The sequence below is a fragment of the Lissotriton helveticus genome, chromosome 2_2 (genome assembly GCF_964261635.1).
Source record: "Lissotriton helveticus chromosome 2_2, aLisHel1.1, whole genome shotgun sequence".
NCBI lineage: Eukaryota > Metazoa > Chordata > Amphibia > Caudata > Salamandridae > Lissotriton > Lissotriton helveticus.
The window spans coordinates 402,458,789-402,481,113 of NC_136060.1; positions in this window are offsets into that span (position 1 = coordinate 402,458,789).

Here is a 22,325-nt window from a genome sequence, read left to right on the forward strand (position 1 = left end):
CATGTCCAGCACTGCTGTACCCACATACCTGACGAAAGTAAGAATATTGAAATGTATATCAAGAACATCACAGAAATGCATTCAGAAATAGTTCCCTTAGAAGAGGATGATTTTTCAGAACGACTTTCAAAAAGGTTTCAAGCTATTAAAACCTGGTTTCAAGAAATTGGTGGTTCAGTTCTTGGCAAGATCCTAACACCTATGTTTGTAATAATATTTGTGATAGTTTTGACAAAAATCAGCTGCATGTTACACAAGAGAAAGAAACACATGAAGGAAAAGAGAAGAATCTTTAAGGTCAAAAAGGAGCAGGAGAGGGAAGTTGAGCTAGAGGAGTTACGTAGAGCTCAATATGACAGTTGCAAGGATTTTGCTGAGACAAGTCTTTAGAAATACTAATACAAGTGAATTCGAATCATTTTCGTTTAATTAAAATTTACTACATTTTGGGTGTGGTGTGGTGATTTGTTAATCACCAGATGAGGGAGTTGATGGAGCGAGATTTAGAAATAATTTTATTTCAACTCGTGAAGTCACACTTCCATAATGATAAATAATTCTATTAACGTTTTATGTTGTGTGTGTATTAATTCAACTTAGATTAAATTTACATTACACAAGGGTTACTGACAATGTGTTCTCTTAAACGTGCATTATTGTTGCATCTTTCTGTTTGTGCAAATTAATAAATTAATTCTGTCTATTGTCATGTCATAACTAATTGCGGCTGTTTTTAAAAGTGGCATGTGCTTATATTGCTTCCCTTGTCTATGTGACGTCACTCTATTCTTGCAGGTGCATAACGAAATTTACTGGATTTAATGAAGAATGGTAGATATAAAAGCTGCTTTATTTGTTTGCTTCAAGCTAGGTAATTTAGACTAACGGGTTAATCATTAGCAATGGTGGGTGGCAACAGAACAAATTATATTTCTCGCATTAATTATTCTTTTGTGTTTGTTTATATAATAGTTGACGATAAATTAACTGCTTTGGGCCTAGTTTACTCGAGTCTGCTAAATTCTGCACGGAGCAAGAAAAAGTCCTTTCTGAGAAAAGTTTCTTTAACTGTGGCAACAATTGGCAAATGCGACGTGGCACTGACTGTTTCCTAGTCAGACAAGGCCAAGGCCAGGAACCGGCAGAAGGAACATTTGATAATTTTGCATCCGAGGAAACAAGTGACATGATGACATTCCTTGCTACGAATAATGTTTCAACTCTAGGAAGCCTCGTTGTTCGAATACTAGAGACAATGGTCCCTAAGAAAGTGACGGAACTGATGTCCTGAAAAATGAGGTGACATGTCACTTGTCACTTGCGGCCAATGAGACTCCGACTTTTGCAGAAAAGATTGGAAAGGGGCGACCACTCGGTCCCCCCGAACGTATGGTTGGGTGCCCCAATCCCCCCGGGAAACCATTTTGGGCGGGAGGCGCGTCTCGGCTGGTATGCCCGTAGAGGCGTGGCCGGGGCGCGCCTTTCCCCGCCCAAGAGGGGTGGTCCTAGACACCTACACCGTTGGAACCGCCCCGTAGGCGGTTGGAGGAGGGTCCACGTCCCCCCTGAAGAAGAATAAAAGGAGCAACAATCCAAGGAAGCATCCTCTTGTTCCTGTGCTTGGAAGCTGCACCCCCTCGCTGCACGTGAGCCCGAGGCAGAACAAAGAGCCAATTTTGAGAACTTGTAATTTTTGTGTTTCTCTTTCAGTGAGTCCGAAGCTTTGGATCCAGGACCTCGAATCGGATATCCGCGAACGATGCCTGGCAAGAAGGTCGGAAAGCAGGTTGGGACTGAACAAATGCTTCGCATGCTGGTGAAGGACATGGCGAACATAAAGAAGCAAATGGCGGCAATGAATGACACGGGTAGACCGAAGAAAGTCATCGGACCAGCATTGCCGGGAATTGTCCCGGCTGGGAGAGGTAAAAGGCCCAGGAATAGGGCGGCAGGGGGGGAGGCTCCGGTTCCCGAGTCACCTCCGGCGAGCCCGGTCAGTCCGGTGGAGGCCCCAGTTCCGATCCCGGCCCCAGTTCCGATCCCGAACACGGGACAGCCGATCCCTGTGGTAGTTACACCCGTTAGCGAGGGGGATATGCCTCCCGAACTGGCCGCCCAGTTGGCGGCGTGGTTAGGCAAGAACGCTGAGAGTGCTGTGGCACCAGGAGACACGGCCGAAGAGGCCAGGTTAATAATGAAACAATTGCGGCAATCGAGAGTTGCTGCGAAGGCACCTTGTCCTCTTGTCTCCCCGCAGGTTTCCTCGGAAAAATCGGCGTCGAGCGTTGGAACAGCAGCAACAACAGATACAGCTACTGGTTCTGGTAAGCGGCCGTTGCCAATAGCGGGGGAGGGATCGTTACCCTCGAGGAGGGAAAAGGTGGTTCAGCATATCCCGATGGATGTGAAAGAAAGGATTTGGGCTGATAAATATGTGAACATGTTTTCACTGTTGACGGATCACTATGAGATAGAGCACGTTAAAAATCAGAAGGAGTTGTTGCATCCGAGTGTATGGCGGGCAAAAATGGCGGGTATCAGAGTAGATGAAACAATCGCTAATTGGGCCAGGGCGTTTGGAATGTTCACAGCAATCATGGGAGAACGTAGGCCTGAAGTGTTGTCGGAATTAGCCTGTTACCAAACACGTATTATGGAATTTTATGAATCATATGAAGGCAATCAATGGATGGGTTATGACAACAAATTTCGTAAGGCCAAGGAGCACGACTCATCCCTGACGTGGGATTGTTTCGACTCCATTTCCTGGCAGAAGCAGGTTATGCCGAACACGGCGAAGTCGTCTTCTCTTGGCGGGAATGGTGCAGAGCCTTCCCGCCTTTATGTGGCGGCGCCCTTTCGGGCAGGCGCCAACGGGGATCAGCACACAAAGAATAATAGGAACTCGGGTAAGAGAGGGGTGTGTTGGAGCTTTAACGGGGGCAAGTGCACTAGGCCAAAGGGGACATGCAAGTTCAGGCATGAGTGTGCAGGGTGTGGACAGTCTTCACACCCCGGGAGTTTGTGCAGAGCCAAGAATGGTGAGACAGGAGGTAGAGGAGGGGCCAAACAGGTCTAACATCGGCCGAGGGGCACCGTTACCTACTCCCGTTGACATCATGACATTGATCCCTTGGCTGAGCGAATACCCTGATCATGCCTCCGCTGGGGTGTTACGAGACGGTTTCTCATATGGTTTACGCATCCCGGCGGGGGGTTTTCGGGGGGAAGCACAGTGTAAAAATCAACTATCTGTTCAACGAAATACGGCGGTGGTTCAGGCAAAGATTGCAAAAGAGGTGGACCGAGGTCGGGTTGCGGGACCGTATGTGAACCCGCCTGTTGTTAACTTTGTTTGTTCACCGTTGGGAGTAGTCCCCAAGAAGGACCCAGGTGAGTTTCGGTTAATCCATAATTTGTCCGCTCCTGGGGGTCTTTCGGTGAACGATGCGATTGACCCGGGAGTTTGTTCGGTGCGGTACGCATCCTTTGATGAGGCCGTTGCCATGTTGAATCGCTTGGGGCCCGGAGCGCTGATGGCTAAATCAGATATCGAGTCAGCGTTCCGGTTGCTCCCGGTACACCCACAGGATCAGCGTCTCTTAGGTTTTGTGTTTCAAGGACGCTACTACATGGATAAATGTATGCCGATGGGTTGCTCCATCTCATGTGCGTATTTTGAGAAGTTCAGTACTTTTTTGCAATGGGCGTTCACCAGAGCCACAGGTTTCACGCAGGTTATGCATTACCTTGATGATTTTCTGTTTCTGGGGACAGCCGGGGGCACAGAATGTGAACAGGCCTTGATGGAATTCTGTAATCTCATGAAAAGATTTGGCGTGCCATTGGCACCAGGCAAGACAGTGGGGCCATCTACTTCACTCGAGTTTCTGGCAATTGAGCTCGATTCAGTAGAGGGGTGCTTCCGTTTGCCCAAGGAGAAGGTAATGAAATTTAAGGCCTCACTTGAAATATGCCTGGGTGAGAAAAAAGTAACTCTCCATCAGTTGCAACAAGCTGTGGGTCAGCTTAACTTTGCCCTTAGAGTGATACCGATGGCTCGCCCCTTTTCCCGCTCTATCGCACAGGCCATGGTGGGCCTCAAGGAAGGGCACCACCGCACAAGACTGTCAACAGAGGTTCGCCAGGATATGCGCATATGGCTTGCATTTCTGGCGGATTTCAACGGTCGCGTCGTGTGGAACAAACCGTCAGCTTCCTCCGAGGAGCTGGGGTTGTGGACCGATTCGGCAGGAAGTGTGGGTTTTGGCGCCATCTTTGGTAATCGATGGTCGGCACGAACATGGCCGGCGTGGTGGCACGATAGTGGGCTCACAGGTAACATTGGGTTTCTTGAACTGTTCCCCATTCTGGTGGCCTTGAATACATGGCCAGAGGGGTTTCGTGATCACGCTGTGGTGTTCTGGTTTGATAATATGACTGTTGTGGAATGTATCAATAATCAGGCAGCACGCTGCAAATGGATTTTGAGATTGCTGAAAGAAATTGTCCTGCTATGTATGAAACTAAACGTCCACTTTAGGGCAAGACACGTGCCGGGGGTACTGAACCAGGCAGCGGATGCACTCTCTCGTTCCCATATGCAGGCCTTCCGGGGTTTTCTGCCCTCAGCGGACTTGGTGGCGGCACCATTTCCCGAAGCTCTCTGGTCTCTCGTGCCCCGTATTACAAAACCTCGTGGGAGAGAGTCTAGCGCCCAGGACAAGGAAGGCTTATGAAGGAGCGTTCCGTTCCTATTGGTCATTTTTGGGTTCAGCTAGGGGGGAGCATTGGGGACAGGAGGAGTATGTCCTGAAATTTCTGGTAGCACTACATCAGGCAGGCCGATCACTGGCAACAGCCAACAGGCACAGGGCCGCCATTGCCTTTATGGCGCAGGCGCATGGCATCCAGGACCCCACATCGTCCTTTCTCGTAAAAAAGGCACTGCGTGGCTGGCAACGCCTTGAGGGCCGTAGAGTGGATGAGAGGCACCCGATAGATCTAGCAAGGTTGTCCCTTTTAATGTCCGTACTCCCTGCGACTTGTTCATCTCAATCAGAGACGGTGCTGTTCCGGGCCGCTTTTGCATTAGCATTTCATGGGGCTCTGCGGGTAAGCGAGCTGGTAGCGAGGAATAAGCAGGATACGGGGGGAGGTCTGTGTCGGGAACACATTCTGATTAAGGGTGACACAATGGTAGTCACAATAGCCAGGTCCAAGACCGATCAGGGAGCCATCGGGGACAGGGTGGTAGTTCAGCGGACCCCGGGGTCTCCCATGTGCCCGGTAAAATGCGTGGAGGACTATTTAGCGCAGAGGGCGGCATCATGGGGGGGGACCTTGCTGAGGCACACCGACGCCACCCCACTGACTAGGTTTCAGTTTCAGCGGGTGTTCACAATGGCAATCGCAGCAGCAGGCTTGGACCCGAGCGATTTTGGGACCCATTCCTTCCGGATAGGGGCTGCTACAGAGGCTACAGCCAGGGGTCTGAGTGTGGAAAAGGTGAAACAATTGGGGCGTTGGTCCTCCAATTGTTATAAAAGGTATGTGCGGTTGCACATGTTGTGATGCCAATGTCATGCACACACGCTTCTGTTTTTTTTTTTTTTTTTCAGTTTCGCGAGCAGGCTTTGCGGGGCGGACTGTGCAGTTGACCCGACACCTGGGGACCAGCGGTCAAAGATCACCGGCTGAGGAAAGAATGGTGTGGGTCGTTGGCCACTCATACGTGAGGCGCGCCGCAGACGTATTCAAGGCAGGTGACATGATTCACGTGGCTGGGGAATACGGGTACAGGGTGACCTTCCACGGAAGGGGTGGGCTCTGTATTGACCATTTTCAAGGTTTTATGGAGGGACTGTTAGGGCGGACAAGGTCACCGCCGTCTGTAATCATAGTGCATCTTGGGGGCAATGATTTGGTGACCATTGGTCGACGAGTACTTCTCGAGTTAATCTTATCCTCAGTAAGTTGGTTGGCGAGAAGGGTTCCGGGGTGCCCGATTGCATGGTCACACATGATTCCTCGGAAGGTGTGGCGGGGGGCCCTCTCTGTGTCAGCCTTGAATCAATCAGTAAAGAAGGTAAATAACAAACTGGGTAGGTTGTTTCGTACAAGGAAATTGCAGTGTGTTCCACATGGATGTATCCGGGGGGACCATATGTACCGGGAAGACGGGGTCCATTTGTCCCGGGAGGGAAATGTCTTACTCATAGGGGACTTCATAGCTTGGTTAAAAAGTTTGTGTAGCCATGACCTGTAGTAGGAGTTTTTTGGTGGGGGTCCGGATAGCCGGTCAACTATCCGGCCTGTGGCGGTAAGGTCGTGATCGGTGAGCAGTAATTCGAAGATCCCTAGAGGTGGGGCGCCACCCATTATGGATGGGAGCGCCCGGGGGGAGGCGGCCATTGGCCCCTCACACGGGGAGGCGGGACCCTCTAAGGACGGGGCCGCCAAAAGGGAAGGCGGTCATAGGCCCCTCCCTGGGGAGGAGGGCCTACGGGCCCCCTCCTGGGAATTTCCCGGGGCCAGGACATCCGCGACGGCGGATGTGGTAAGCAGTGTGGGGTTGGAGGGGGGTCTACGCTACCTTCTAGACACCTCACACGAGTCCTCGGACGACCACCAAGATGGCGTCGAGTAAATATGGGGCCCCCGTTAAGACAAGGGAAATTGGAAGTTGGCACAGAGGTACAGTCCTCTGTGGGCCCGCCCCTCACAAGTAAGGGGGGGAGTTCTGGTATTAGGGATCTGACACCGGTTACGACCTTGCCGTTGGCCCGTAAAGTTAGGATGTACAATTTGAATTTTGAGAAATGCATTTACAGGATGTTTTAGAATCGGCTAGGAGAACCTTTGTATTAGAGATATGTTAAGGTTAGCCAATAAGCATCGTAATGTGTAAATGAAATTGTACATGATATGAAACTGTTATTTTAATGTTTTAATTTTGTTTCATACTTTAATAAATACGGCCGGGAGGGTAACTCCCTCCCGCCTTCCAAAAGCTCAAGAACTGTTTCCGTCTTCCCATTCTTGGGGATTGTGTTGAGAGGGGGTGATGGGTATCCCGGCCATATGGAAAGGGGCGACCACTCGGTCCCCCCGAACGTATGGTTGGGTGCCCCAATCCCCCCGGGAAACCATTTTGGGCGGGAGGCGCGTCTCGGCTGGTATGCCCGTAGAGGCGTGGCCGGGGCGCGCCTTTCCCCGCCCAAGAGGGGTGGTCCTAGACACCTACACCGTTGGAACCGCCCCGTAGGCGGTTGGAGGAGGGTCCACGTCCCCCCCGAAGAAGAATAAAAGGAGCAACAATCCAAGGAAGCATCCTCTTGTTCCTGTGCTTGGAAGCTGCACCCCCTCGCTGCACGTGAGCCCAAGGCAGAACAAAGAGCCAATTTTGACCCACCCACCAGCCCCTGATGGCAGCGATTTGTATTGCAATAAAGTCGATTAACAAGGATATTATCTCTTTTCAGGTTGTCTTTTGAATAAAGTTTGGATTGTTTTTATGTGACAATAAAACGGTTGCTCTTTGTGAGGCGAAGTATCGTAGCTGAGTTCAGAGAGGTTTTTATGGCATAGTGAGAAGTTATGTTTTTAGATGTCCAGTATAACTGTTTATTCCGTCCTCATTAGATTAAAAATGTCGTATTTATTTTTGGTCGGGCGGTAAGGTCATGATCGGTGAGCAGTAATTCGAAGATCCCTAGAGGTGGGGCGCCACCCATTATGGATGGGAGCGCCCGGGGGGAGGCGGCCATTGGCCCCTCACACGGGGAGGCGGGACCCTCTAAGGATGGGGCCGCCAAAAGGGAAGGCGGTCATAGGCCCCTCCCTGGGGAGGAGGGCCTACGGGCCCCCTCCTGGGAATTTCCCGGGGCCAGGACATCCGCGACGGCAGATGTGGTAAGCAGTGTGGGGTGGGAGGGGGGTCTACGCTACCTTCTAGACACCTCACACGAGTCCTCGGACGACCACCAAGATGGCGTCGAGTAAATATGGGGCCCCCGTTAAGACAAGGGAAATTGGAAGTTGGCACAGAGGTACAGTCCTCTGTGCGCCCGCCCCTCACAAGTAAGGGGGGGAGTTCTGGTATTAGGGATCTGACACCGGTTACGACCTTGCCGTTGGCCCGTAATGTTAGGATGTACAATTTGAATTTTGATAAATGCATTTACAGGATGTTTTAGAATCAGCTAGGAGAACCTTTGTATTAGAGATATGTTAAGGTTAGCCAATAAGCATCGTAATGTGTAAATGAAATTGTACATGATATGAAACTGTTATTTTAATGTTTTAATTTTGTTTCATACTTTAATAAATACGGCCGGGAGGGTAACTCCCTCCCGCCTTCCAAAAGCTCAAGAACTGTTTCCGTCTTCCCATTCTTGGGGATTGTGTTGAGAGGGGGTGATGGGTATCCCGGCCATATTACTTTTACTTAGATTAGCTTAGCGTAGAAAGGTATAAAAACCCATTCCCCGTGGAAGGGTTGCTCTGCTGCTTTTAGCTGACCTTTGGAAGAGGGTGTTGTGCTGACGAACATTCCTTGGAGCACGTAAGAGCCCTTAAAGACTTTACTCTTTTATTTCCATTTAATTAGCTTAGTTAGGGACTTAGGTTTTGAAAATGCTAAACTGATATATTCATTTGCTATAATAAACTTAAAATTTTATAAACTGTTATAATTACTTACAAGATTCTAATAAAATGTTTTAATAAAGATTTCAATTATAAATTCCAAATAAATAGCTAATAAAATCTTACTTTGGAAAACAAGCTGGTCTTGTTATTTCATAAGTTTAGGTTACCATTGGCTAGATTTATCGCCATAAGTGGCTTAATAAATAATGGGTTTGTTGAGTGTGATGAATTTACTTTACCGCGGTTGTATACAAATGTATATATTTTGTGAATAGGTTTATTAGGCCACCTGATTCAGTTGGTCAAATTATGTCATGTATGATTAATGGGCCTTGTGTTTAATTGGAGATCTATAGTGTATATTGTAGAGTTGGGCAGCGTAGGTTATGACATATTTCCTATAGGCCGCTGGATCACCCTCACGGACAAGTAACGAATAAAAAGCGAGCTATTCAGAAAGGTGCCTTACAATTTGCAGGGACTTTAGGCTATAGTGCAAGTTGCAGCGTTTTAAAATGGAAACGTAACGTGATGTTACAGTATTGTGCAGAGGACAGGTGTGGTAAATAAGTATTTGAACGATTTTATGCAAGTTATTCCTGAAAAACATTTTTGTGTAAAGCTTGCTATATGATAAAAGCCATGGTGCCTGTTTTCTTACAAATTAATCAGTAGCAAGGCGGCTGTAGGTAACCCACAAACAATAAGGAACTGCAGCTGGCTGGGTACATGTGTGCATGGCGGGGAAAATTGCCTTTGAAAGTAAAATAAACGCGAGTGCTGACAAAGTAGATATGGCCATTGGGGGTACATATGGATGTGCGTAAAAGGCACTTCTGGAAGCGGATGTATGTATGAGTTGTGAGTCACATACTATGCTGTTTATTAGGAAGGCAAACAACAAACATTTTATAAAAATCTGCCGCCTATGAAGAGGACTGGCACCTCTTTAGTGACAATTTAAGCACTGGCAAAGGGCCACCTTGTGACAGACTGCTGCTTCGAAGCACTTGTTGAAGTATGCCCATGGAGAAGAGTGTGGTGTATTGCAAGGCATTTGTATGTGAGGGAGTCTTTTGGGAGGTGAATGTACCCCAAAAACGAAAAACGTTTGCTTTAAGGAGAGAGGGGACCCCTTAAACACTTTCTTCAGCATTGCTTTACACAAGCATCTGAAAGGCAGGAGAGGGCATTGCATGGGCATTCTGTCCTGATTTGTTCAAGGGATTGGCTAGTCACTAATATGTTAGTATCATAAAATATGTTCCCAACCACTCTCAAATTGCAGTGCTACTTGGAAAAGAGTAGATAAAAGGTAACATCCAGTTGGAGAGTTCCTCCCCATCTAGGAAATGACTAAAGAGTACTACTGCTGTTTCCTCTCGCTTTCTGTCTCTGAAACTTTACTGCTCAGTCAAGCACAATAGCCTCTTGTTCATTTGAAATGGTGACGAGAGTCCTGGACATTTCACTCTGTCCTCTCTGGAAGAAGGGAAAAGCCTTTGCTCCAACTCAAACCTACATCCTGCTATCCAAGGAGCAGTGCCTGAACATCTGGGAACTTCTACAACACCAGACCTGAGTTATATGGTTTTGTGAACAAGGTATCTATTTTCATACAACGCTGCTAAGGAGCAGGCTGCAGACTTGCTCCACAGATGGACAATAGCCTCTAGAAAATGTTCTAAGTCAGAAGCAAAACAGCAGTAGAGGGCACCAAAGTTTGCACTATGATGATGCAACTTCAAAAGCTATATTATTAGGGCTGCCCATCTCAGATCTTTGTGCAGGGGATTGAACATTCAAGAGACCCAGGGAACCTTTCAAAAATATCACAAGACACCAGGATTAAGACCATGTTTAAGGACATTCCTGCTTCTATGTCCTGGAAATAGGTTCTGGGGCCTGCATTTAGGAGACCTAACAGGAGTTTTACTTGGTATTATTTGTTCTTGAGCAAGATATAGATATGTATATATTCAGCTTAGAGGCCTGCCTAAATGAAGGATGTATTCCAAACCAGTTTGGCTGCCTATCAGCGCTTTCAGCAGTTTCTCCCAACAATGACTAATCCATGCATGGGATATTTACACTGTGTAATCTGGTGATCTTCCCTTTTTGTACTGAAAAATGAGCTATCTGGACCGAGGAGAAAATCAACTCAGGAAGGCTCCGCTTTCTCCTCAGGACTCAACTCTCCTCCATTTATTTCATTGATTTATTTCATTGATGTTCTCCTGCTTGGAAACGCTCTAGAAGATATGCCCTGGACTTCTTCAAGGGGATAATGAATTTCAAAAGGGGCAGACCTTTTCAGTGACACTGATTTCCTGTTTTTTGCTAGAAATGGATAGGAGTGACTACCTCCACCTTCCCCCTCTGAGCCTGTTCATTAAATCAATATTGGACTTTGATGGAGCTAGCTAGGATGGCATTAAGAAGCCATTTTGAAGGTAACATATAATGGTGCTTTGTCCTAAATCTAGGACTAAGATTTGTTGGATCCATTTGCACCCTCACGGACTGTGTATGGTGGTGAGTCTGCTTTACCATTTCTCCCCTACACTGCAGGATCTGACTTCTCCATTTCTTCAAAATGATATTTGGGTAGGTGTGGGTTGTTTCCATTTTTCTCTAGATAATTACTGTTTACCTTTGGCTGATGCTTGTCATCATGATGCAGGAACTGTTTGAACCATCTCCCTACAACCTATGGTTCCACCATAATATTGTTCAAAATTCAGTGGGAGCCTTATCCTAAACATAATTTTTTCCATATGTTATTGGGAACCAGTGGGTCTGGTGAGGTCCATATTTCTTGTGTAATACCTACCACTGAACTGTTTTAAACATGAAAAGTCATTTGTGAGATACGGGCCCCCAAAGATCTGGGCCATAAGTGATTTTCCTTGGCCTTCTAGTTCATTTCCAGCACAAGAGGTCCCACTTTGGAACATTGACTTTGGAGACCAGTTGTGGATGTAAATGGTCTTTCCATAAATTGCCTGGTGCCCCTAGTCATTGACCACTGGATCTCTGGTAGTGCTATTGACTGAACTTTGGAACTTTGATATGGTATCAGATTCTACTTATCATCAACTCTGTAACCACCCACCCAATTAAGAGTTTCCTGCTGTGTTAATGAGGAATTTGTAATAAAATTGCTCCCATCATCACAGCAACAACAAACTGCAATGCTAATGGGCCATGTTTCATGTTGTTCTTTTGTTTAAAAGACAAAGTTATATGTTCATTTCTGAAGATCTCAAAATATATGTTATAAATGTGCTGAAAGAAAATGCATGGAAGATATTTAAACATTTAAAGCTTTCCTTTTAGCAAGAAAAAAATAGCCTCAGCCCAGCCTAAATCTAGACAGTCCTTTCAGCCAACCTGTGACGGCTGCCCACTAGTGGGATGCCGTCACCACCAACTTCCCAATAATCCATTTAGCTCTGACTGGAAAGTGACACCCTCACCAGTTCCACAAGCAAACTTAGCCTTCTTAACCATTCTACCTCATTGTGAACCTTTATCTCTAGAAATAATTGTAATCAATGAGAAGTGCTTTAGAACCAAAGGCTCTTGGACATGAGTAGTTAACAGCACAGTCATCTGAGAACTGCCTAGTAACTAATAAGAAGTGCAACTTTATTACTCATGGGGAGGCTTGAGTAAACGTCATGTAAAAAAGTGAAGGGCACCCAAATAGATTGTTCAGTTACTCTATTCAATAAATCACAACACGCCACATAGCAGTATTAAGTGAATGCAATTGATGATTCTTCAGAGAACCATCTAACAGAGGAATGATGATATGAAATAAAACAATTCAATTCAAGCAAATTATTTTCATGTAATAGAAAATAAAATCATGTAGGTAAAATATGAGGGATGTCATATATTTTAGCGAGAGTGGAATATAATTCCCATCCATTTTGAGGAATTTTGTCCACAACCAAACAGAGATTGTTTGTTCCATATACTCACTATTCAGCATGTTCAGGGCACCAGTAATTTGAATAGATTAAATAATCAAATTTTTGCTAGTAGTATATTTCTTGAAACTACCAGTCTGGTTTAATTTTGAGATAGTGCCTTGTATTTCCCACTATGTGGTCACTCAGAAGTGAACCAGTAAACGTCTGAAATAGAATTACACGTTTCTATGTAATTCTGGGTAAGTTAAAACACAGGTACAGTTCCACCTGCCAAAAATGGGTGAACTTTGTGTCTGGAATGACTGGCCAATTGGGAAAACAAGGACAATTTAGCATATTTTGTTTCCTGCTTTGCTATTTTGCATTACGGGTCATTATTTCATTGGGAATGATGCAGGTTTGATACAGCACAGAACAAGTAATTCTTTTTTTTAACCCGTCTTTATTGCATTTTCCAAGACATTAAATTCCTCTCCCACCCCCCATCCAAGCATATAGAAAGCAACAAATGCAAATAACCAAATGCAGGTTGAATAAGTAGCCAGAGATATAGTAAGACTTACATATAACCTAGCAGCATCAAGACATATAAAAAGTACATAACACATATTTCATTGCTGTCATTGAGATAGAAACCATTCCCTCAGAGGGGCCCAAATTTGAAGACCCCTTTTCCTAGCTAGGACTCCTTTGTGTGCATATACAACCCTCTCAATATGATACAAAGAGATTAGCTGAGCCAGCCAATGACTAAATGTCATTGATACAATTAAAAATGGAGCTGTTGGGAGAGCCGTGGGAAGAGCTGCTTGCTCTTGCTCCTGGACTCCCAGCAACATCAATTGGGGGGGGGCATAACCTTGATCCGCAAATTTAATTGAGATTCGAAAAACTGAGATATCTCCCTTCTCGGATTTGCCAAACCTGGACATTCTGCCAGCATGCGTACCAAATCTGCCCCTATTTCCTGACACCGAGGGCAGTTTGTGATGGAAACTCCCCCCATTTACAGATTTTAGCCGGGGTGATATATAGATTGAACTAGGTTTTATAATGTTGGATCTGGAGGTTGGCAGATATAATTGTTGACCGGGCTAATTCTAAGGAAGAGTGAGTGTCCTCCTCTGTTGATTGTAATGACTTCACCCATCGAGCAGTGTGCTTATCTATATCATCCCCCATCCTATCATTTAGTAGCTTATATATGTCTCCTATCTTAGGTTTGTGCCTAGCTAGTATGTCTACAAGTTGACACCTGTTAAACCCCTAACCCCATCACCTTTTCTTCTCTATAAAATCCCTAATCTGCAAGAATTTAAAGAATTTGTTATTCCCTAGGGAGAATTTACTCCCCAGATTTTTGAAAGTAGTAAAACTATTGTCAAAGAAGAAATCCCCAAAAATAAATTAATCTAAATTTGTCCTCCATCGCTTAATATACGACTCGTGAAATATATCAGGTAATAAACGGTTGTCAAAAAGAGGGGGATAGAAACTAAAGCGACCGAACCCAAGTTTTTTCCTAACATTAGTCCATATTCTGAAAACATATTTAAGAGTCTTACACCTAACCTTTTTAAAATAGCCAAGTTCTAATTGCCAGAACAGTGAGCCATGAACTGAGGCTCCAATGGTTAATTCCAAGCATGAGGGTACCGTATTTCGGCTGATCTCTTCATGTGACGGATCAAATAACAGTGGTGTTAATTATTGTAGTGCCGAGGACAGGTACAATTGAATATTGGGAATAGCCCACCCGCCCATTCCCTGGGAAGGGAGAGGAACTTCAGGGCCCTCCGGGACCTCGCATGTGCCCAGAGAAACCGCCCAATCATACTACCCAAAGCCTTGAGCCAAGAATTATCCACCTCAAGGGGTATAGCTCTCAAGAAATACAAAACCCTTGGAAGGAACATCATTTTAATTAAATTGCACCTTCCTATCAGGGAGAGTCTGAGATTATTCCATCTTGACGGCTTTGGTTCTTTTAATAAATGGGCCCAAATTGCCCTTAACCACATTATCAGATCCGCACTAATACTAACACCCAGGTATGTTGCGTTGGGGACCACCAGTGTATCCTCAAGCTTATTGTATTAATTTCAGGAACGGCCCGTGCCGGGCGCTATACAGGGGCGGTGACGTCAGGCAAGGGAGGGCCAGGGTGGGGGGTTGTAAAATGCCCGTGCCTGATTAATTTATAAGTATTTGGGTTTTGTCCCTATTAAGTCTGAATCCATTAGAGAGATTTTAGCCATAGGGTTAATATACAGAATCTTCACCCATGATATGAAATCCGCGCCTAGACCCTTCTTCTCCAATATCACCCACAGACAGGGTGAGGAGACCCTATCAAATGCTTTCTCAGTGTCTAATAACAACAGCGACCATAGGGCCTCCTTGAATTTTGACCATGTCAAATAGAGTGATTAACCGGCGGATGTGGTCTGTAGTGCCCATTCCCAAAATGAAACCATGTTGAACAGGAGAGACAATTTTTTTGATAACCTGGGATAGTCTTGAGGCTAAAGTTTTAGCAAAGACCTTAGTGTCTGAATTAATTAATGTGATGGGCCAATAGCATCCTAGTTGATTCAACGTGTTTCCCTTTTTAGGGAAAACTAGCGTCCTAGCAGAAGCCTATTATTCAGGAGGAGAGTTACCCTTCTGGATGGCTAGAAATACCTCCAGTATAAAATTATTAAGGGTAGAGGCGAAAACTTTGTAAAATTCCCCTGGAATAAAATCCATCCCAACGGCCTATCCAGATGCTAATCCCGACACTGCTGCTGAGATTTCTTCAATTGAAATAGGTAGCTCTTAGTGTTACCGATCCTCTCTGCCCAGACTATCCATAGACCCTTGATCAAGATATGACTCTATCTCTTCTAGATCCGATTCCTCCTCAGCATACAGTTTCTGGTAAAATCTTTGGAAGGTGGAGCATATCCCCCCTGCTTCAGAGATGGAGCCCGGCACAGGATCTAAAATTAGTTTGATATCGCTGTATGTTGTTTGCTGTCTAGCATGAAGTGCTAAGTAATGCCCCACCTTTTCACTTAATTCATAGGCTTTATTTTTCCAAACTGTGTATTTTTCGGCCGCTTTTTTAGATGAGATATCCCCTATTGCTGATTTAGCTAATATAACCTGAAGTTGGGCTGCTTTGATATCAAGGCCCCGGATAACTGCCTCCACCAGGCCAGCCTCCGCCTGTTCTAGACCCTGGTAGAGTCCCTGCAGATGACGTTTAGATTTTTTCTGCCTATTCCAACTGTATCTCGCAGTTTCCCCACCGATCCCGGCTTTCAAAGTGTCCCACACTACCTCAATGGGAGAAGTCCCTAGATTTTCAGCCATATATTGTGGAATCCACTCCGTAATATATGAAATATGCTCCTCATCTAGCAGCAGAGCCCTTTAAAATGACCATCCCACTTTAGGTTGTAAGGTTGCATGGATATCAAGTTCTAATACAAGGGGGTTATGCACTGACATCACCCGTGGGTATTTAAATATACGAGAGGCAGATATCAACCTACTGGAAATAAAGAGGTAGTCTAGGCAAACATGGAATTGATGAGGGGCGATATCATAGGTGTAGCCTGGGCCTAATGGTTCTTTATCAGCCCGTACGTCAAGTAGCTCGTATAAATTAACCAACTGTGCCAGTGCTCTGAAAACCTTGGGGTTTCACCCTTTATACCTTACAATACTTGGATGACAAGGCCTCCCTTTTTAAATTGATATTGAAATCCCCACTTAATACTAAAGGCATGGGCCACACCGCCAATTCAGCACTAATCCACTCCAGTAGTGCAGAATTATCGGTGACAGGGCCATATATAGAGTGTAAACCCCCTCCATCATATATACATTCTACAATAGCCAATCTCCCGAATGTATCCGTCTTAGACCTAATGAATCTAATCTTGTCCTTAAGTGCGAGTATCGCCACCCCTCCCTTGCGGGTGCCTTGCAACGTTCTAGAAATCACTTGATACCGGGTAAGTTCCAATAGATGTTTCTGAGACCCTTCCACGTGGGTTTCCTGGATACAGAGTATATTGGCTTTTAGATACTGTATATCAATATTAACCCTCTGTCTTTTCCAGAAATTATTTAAGCCCCACATATTAACTGAGGTTATTCTTAAACTAATCATTCTTTAATACAAAGTATAACTGCTTGAAGGTTACCAACCACAAATACAACGCCCGACCATGCTTCGATCCCCTCTCTCCCACCTCTCCAATCCCACCCCTCCTTCCACGAGCAAAAGGGTCAATCCTTACCCTTGTGATGGTGCAAACCCATATGCCGGCACCACTTCCAGTGCCCCCCGCCCGAACCGCTCAACCTCCAGTAAAGACCAGAAGAAGAAGCCATAAAGGAAAAGAAATAAAAAAAGGAAAAGGGAAAATGAGAAAAAGGAAGCATCCAACAATAACTGGGAAAGGTCCCCGCACAATGAGGTTAGAAAAGTCTTAGAGGAATCCTCATATTTCGAGAAAAAGAAGGATTCCCCTAAGGGTAAAGAACAGTATGATCTTGCACGGTGTTCATTTTATGCGGGAGGTGCGAAAATACAAAGAAGAAGTCTTTTATCAGCTCAGCCCAGCTTCGTCGGGTATTTCTTTCAGATATTCATGTGCCTTGACCTCCGAAAGAAAGGTCCGGGTGTTTCCCTTAAATATCACCTTGAGGCGGGCCGGGTTTAGCAAAAATAATTGGCATCCAACCTTTTGAAAAGGAGAATATAGCTGCTGGAGTTTCCAACTCCTTTCAACTGTTACATGGCAAAAGTCCGGGCGGACAAAGAAGGTATGCCCATCGAATGATCTCTTTGACTCCAGCCTCGCCTGGCATAGAAGGAAATTACTAAAGTAAACCAGGATGGCTCTTGGATGATCTGGCTGGCAAGAGGAATTTTTCTTAGGAGTCAGGGGACTCAAACATAAAGTGTCTAATGTCATTTCCCTCTACATTCTCTGCGAGACTGAGATCCACAAGTTGTTTCTACGCTGGCGGTTCTCAAAATCCTCGATAGTCCACATCACATCAGCTAGCTGTGTTTCTTGAAGTTTTTGTTTTCTTTCATTTGTTGTCACTGTTTCTTCTGCTTCTGCAGTCCACTCCTCCACCAAAGTGACACATGCAGCCATCTCAGAACAAATATTGGTGACTTTTCGTACTCCGCCTTGTATCTTCTTTGTGGCTAGATGTGCTTTCTTATGTTCCATCGTTGCCTCTGACTGCATCTGCTTCAGCATAGAGAAGATTGTGTCCAATGTGGGAGCAGGATTCGTGTCAGATAGTGGAGTCCCTTGTAGTCTACCACATCTCTCTCCTTCCACATCGCTATAGACTTGACGTGTTGCAGAGTAGTCCCAATTCAACTGTTTGGAGGTGTTAAACTCTGGCCCTGAGTCCTTCTCGCCCCAATTTTCTCTCACTCCATCTTGTTGAGTGGGAGAGACATTTTTGTTTTGAGGGTTTCTCCTTTCCCCCACTCTCACTATCCCCCGATGAGTAGGGAGCCGAATCATCATGCGTCATTTCTTAACTGATGCCTGAGAGATCAGAGTCATCGGTCAAAGAATAAAACTTCTCAGCTGCTTCGGGGTATTCTCCAACTGACCCTGGATCCAGACCCATCCCTGGGAGACAGCACTGTCACCCTTACTCAGTCCATCATCCTTACTCAATCCATCAACACATAATGCATCAGTGCTGGGTATAAGACCATGTGTCCCGGCCCGGGTCCCACCCCCCTCCATTTCTCCACTATCTGTAAAGTTTTACGTTTCCTTTCTCAATCTCCCCTGGCACAATGATCCAGCCCCCACTGTACTCTGTTCAGCTGTCTCTGGTGTAGCTGTGGGGAGAGGGGCAGCGGGGAGTACAGAGGGGAGGACTTACCCTTCTCCTTCAGGTGTAGCCCATTGCTCTTCCCAGAGAGGTTTTCAGGCTTTTGGAGGCATTCTGAGGCTCCACAGTGAGCGGGTCGGTCAGGCTGCACAAGATCGCTGAAGCCATAATACGACGCTCTCCAGGCATTTCTGTCTGAAGCCAGCAGCCTGAGCGCGCGCAGTCCAGGTGACGAAGGAGCTGCACACTGGCACGCTCGAGAAACATGGTAGGTGTCCTCATCGGCGCCCTCAACTCGGAGCGGAGGAAGGAAGTGGCTGCTGGCGAATTTAGGCGGCGGCTATCTTGCTCACCATAGGAAAGTTATTCCTGGTGCAGTTTTACCTCCCTGCCATTACCTTTCGACTAACTATGACACTTAAATGCTTATTTCTGGATCCACTTGTTAGCGCACATATTCTAAATAAACACAAGGGGTCTCTGAGAATGTATTGCATTGTTTGGATTTTTTAATCAAGCTAATCTTCTATAAATAGATGATCAAATATTTAGACTTTTATTTTTCTTAACCCCTTGCATGCTGCCGCGATTCTGCGCCTGTGCGGCAAAATTGGGAGTGGGCAGGTTTATGACGGCCCCCAGTCGTCATTAGCATATGAGCGCCGTAGTGCATGACGGATGGGGGCCATCATCAGCATGCAAGGGGTTAAAGAAAAAGATCTTCTAATTTTTGAAGATTTATTTAAAAATAAATTATAATTATTAATTGCATGCACAAGAAGCCATGACAGCTGCTGATTTTCGAGGTCAACTGAATTTGGATGAAGCACCAACCAAATGAAGGAGGAATTAGGAATCAAGAAAAAACTCAATGAAGAATCAGAGCTAAACCAAAGATCATGTCAGAAAGAGACAAACACTTAGGGGTCCATTAGGATGGCGGGTGGACTTCAGCCCGCCCTCCCTCCTCACGGTGCTGGGACCGGCAGGCAGACATGCAGCAGTCCCGCTGATTAGGATGCACCCACCACACTGGTGGTCGCATTCCGCATATTTGACATTGCGGTGAGTGCTGCTTACATCAGTACCCGCAGCACTGCCAAATTGACATGCTGTGCATTCCCATACACAACGTGGCAGACACTGCACGGTGCCTGACACCTTATGCATGTGAATGCAGGGGGGTACCATGCGTACCCCCCAGGTTCACCCCCCTGTGGGCCCGCAACTTGCCCCTAAATGCCGCCATGGAAAGGCTAGTTACCACACCCATGCTAATATGGAGCACAGCCACCATATTAGTGGCCAAGTCCTCCCAGCTGGCAATTGTATTGATTGCCTACCGGCGAAAAAGCGGCGGATGCACTTTGCGTCTGCCGTGATACCCTCCCATAATAATATGGCTGGGGTAGATCAAGTTGGGATGGCAGGCTGATCGCCAACGCAGAGCCGGAGGTGGTGATCCACCCGCCATCCTAATGCCCCCCTTATTATAGCACTACTGTCAGGAAAGTCATCATTTACTAAACACTAAGATCTGGCGATGTGTGCACTTTAGCTGGAGTGTCTGGTCCCCTTGTTGTTGGTTCTATGAATGCATTTGCTGGCTTGAAGAGTGTTTGAAAAAGACTTGAAAATGGGTATAAGTGCTTTGAATAAAAAAATTATTTGAAGTATTTTGTGTCATTTATTATTATTGTTTGAAGAACAAAGGGAGTTAGGCCCAAGGGGACGAGGGTTAGGCAGAGCTTTTTGAACAATAATCACTAAGAGAATTGCGATTCTCATATTAACAATCTGGATTTCATTAAAGACACAGAAGCTGACATTATGCATTATTCCTTTAATGCAGTCGAAGCAGCCGCTTACATCACAATATTAAAAGGTTCCAGAATAGAACAATAGCAACACATGACAGACATGAGCCATCAGAAATCTGCCTCTTTTAAATGTGGAGGAAAATAAGTTCATGAAACTTGAAGCATCAAAAAGATCTTCTGATAAGCAGGATGAAGGAGAAGGAAGAACGAAGGTAAAACCAAAGGCCAGACGACACACAGTTAAGGAGCGTTACCTGAAAAAAAAAAGAAGTAAATATCTCTTGAATGTAAAAAATTGTGTCAAGCTTATCAAGCTAAAAGGAACAAGAGATGAAACAAGTACGGTAAATAAAAAGTACAGTAATAAACTGTAACAAAAACAGCATTAAATCATTGTAAGACCACCAAGGGGTGGGATGGGAGGGATAATGTCAGCCTCCGTGTCTTTAATGAAATCCAGATTCTCTAGTCATGTTAATATGAGAATCTGGATTTCATTACAAGAACGGAGGCTACATTATATCTCTTTAATGCAGTCCAAGCAGCCACTTACATCACAATATTAAAAGGTTCCAGAATAGAACAATAGCAACACATGACAGACATGAGCCATCAGCAATCTGCCTCTTTTAAATGCGGCTTTAAGCAGATAAGTTCATTTTCCTAGGTCCTGAAGACTGTGATGGATCTCCTAGAAAGTTTATTATTCATCACAAACAAAGATAAATCAATTCTGTCCCCTTCCAGATCTCTGGAGTTCCCAGGTTTCACAGTAGACACATTGAAATGTCTCCTTTTACTACCTTCAAAAAAATTACCAAAATCAGGAAGGAAATAAGACATGTCCTGAAACAGCAAGACTTATCTATGAGAGAGCTAGCCAGGATTCTGGGTCTCCTCTCCTCCTCCACCCAAGCCCTCTTTCCCAGTCCCCTCAACTATCGGGACCTCCAAAGGGTAAAGGCGAGAGCCCTAAGAACTGGCCTCTGGTACGGAGATCGGATCTGTCTGGATCAAGAAGCCAAATCGGAACTAGCCTGGTGGCTCGAGAACTTAGACGCTTGGAACGGAAAAGCAATCTTTGGTTCAAAACCAGAGTTTGTTTTACAATCAGATGAGAGCCTTCATGGCTGGAGAACTTGCCTTCTCAATCAGATCACTGGTGGTATCTGGTCACAAGAGGAATCATCTCACCACATAAATTATTTAGAACTAACAGCTGGGCTTTACGCTTTCATGAGCGCACCAAATCTGCGGACCTCTCGAATCTAGCAAAGAAACTTTGGATGTTCTGTCTAGAACATAAGATCGCTCTTCTGTCTGGAACATAAGATCGCTCTCAAAGTGTAATACTCTGCAGACTGGAACTCAAGATTCCTGTTAGATCACAGCAATTGGAAACTGAATGTTTCCATGTTCAGTACCCTAAACAAGATCTGGGCCCTCTAGAGATAAACTTATTTGCGAGCAGACTAACCTTTCAACTGGAGACAACTTCAGCTGGATGCCCGACCCCGGTGCTCTAGCAGTCAATGCCTTACTACAATCTTGCAAAGGTGCCAAGGTGTACGCATTCCCTACATTTGCCAAGATTCAGAGAGTTCTTCAGATAGTGAGACAGGATCAGTGCTTCCTTGTCCTAATAACTCCCTTTTGGCAATCCCAAGCATGGTTCTCCACCACTCTACAACTAGCTTGCAACCCCCCTTCTTAATTCCTACCCTAGAGAATCTTCTTGCAGACATAATAATATGGCAGGGGTAGATCAAGTTGGGATGGCAGGCTGATCGCCAACGCAGAGCCGGAGGCGGTGATCCGCCCGCCATCCTAATGACTCCCATATTACAGCACTACTGGCAGGAAAGCCATCATTTACTAAACACTAAGGGGTCCATTACGATGTCGGGCAGTTTGCCTCCGCCAGGCTGGCGGTGGCCACCGCCGGCCTGGCGGAGGCAAACCGCCCGACATCGCAAGACCAAATCCCCTCTGCCAGATTAGGATGGCGGAGGGGAAGGCGGCAGTGAAAAACACCGCCCGC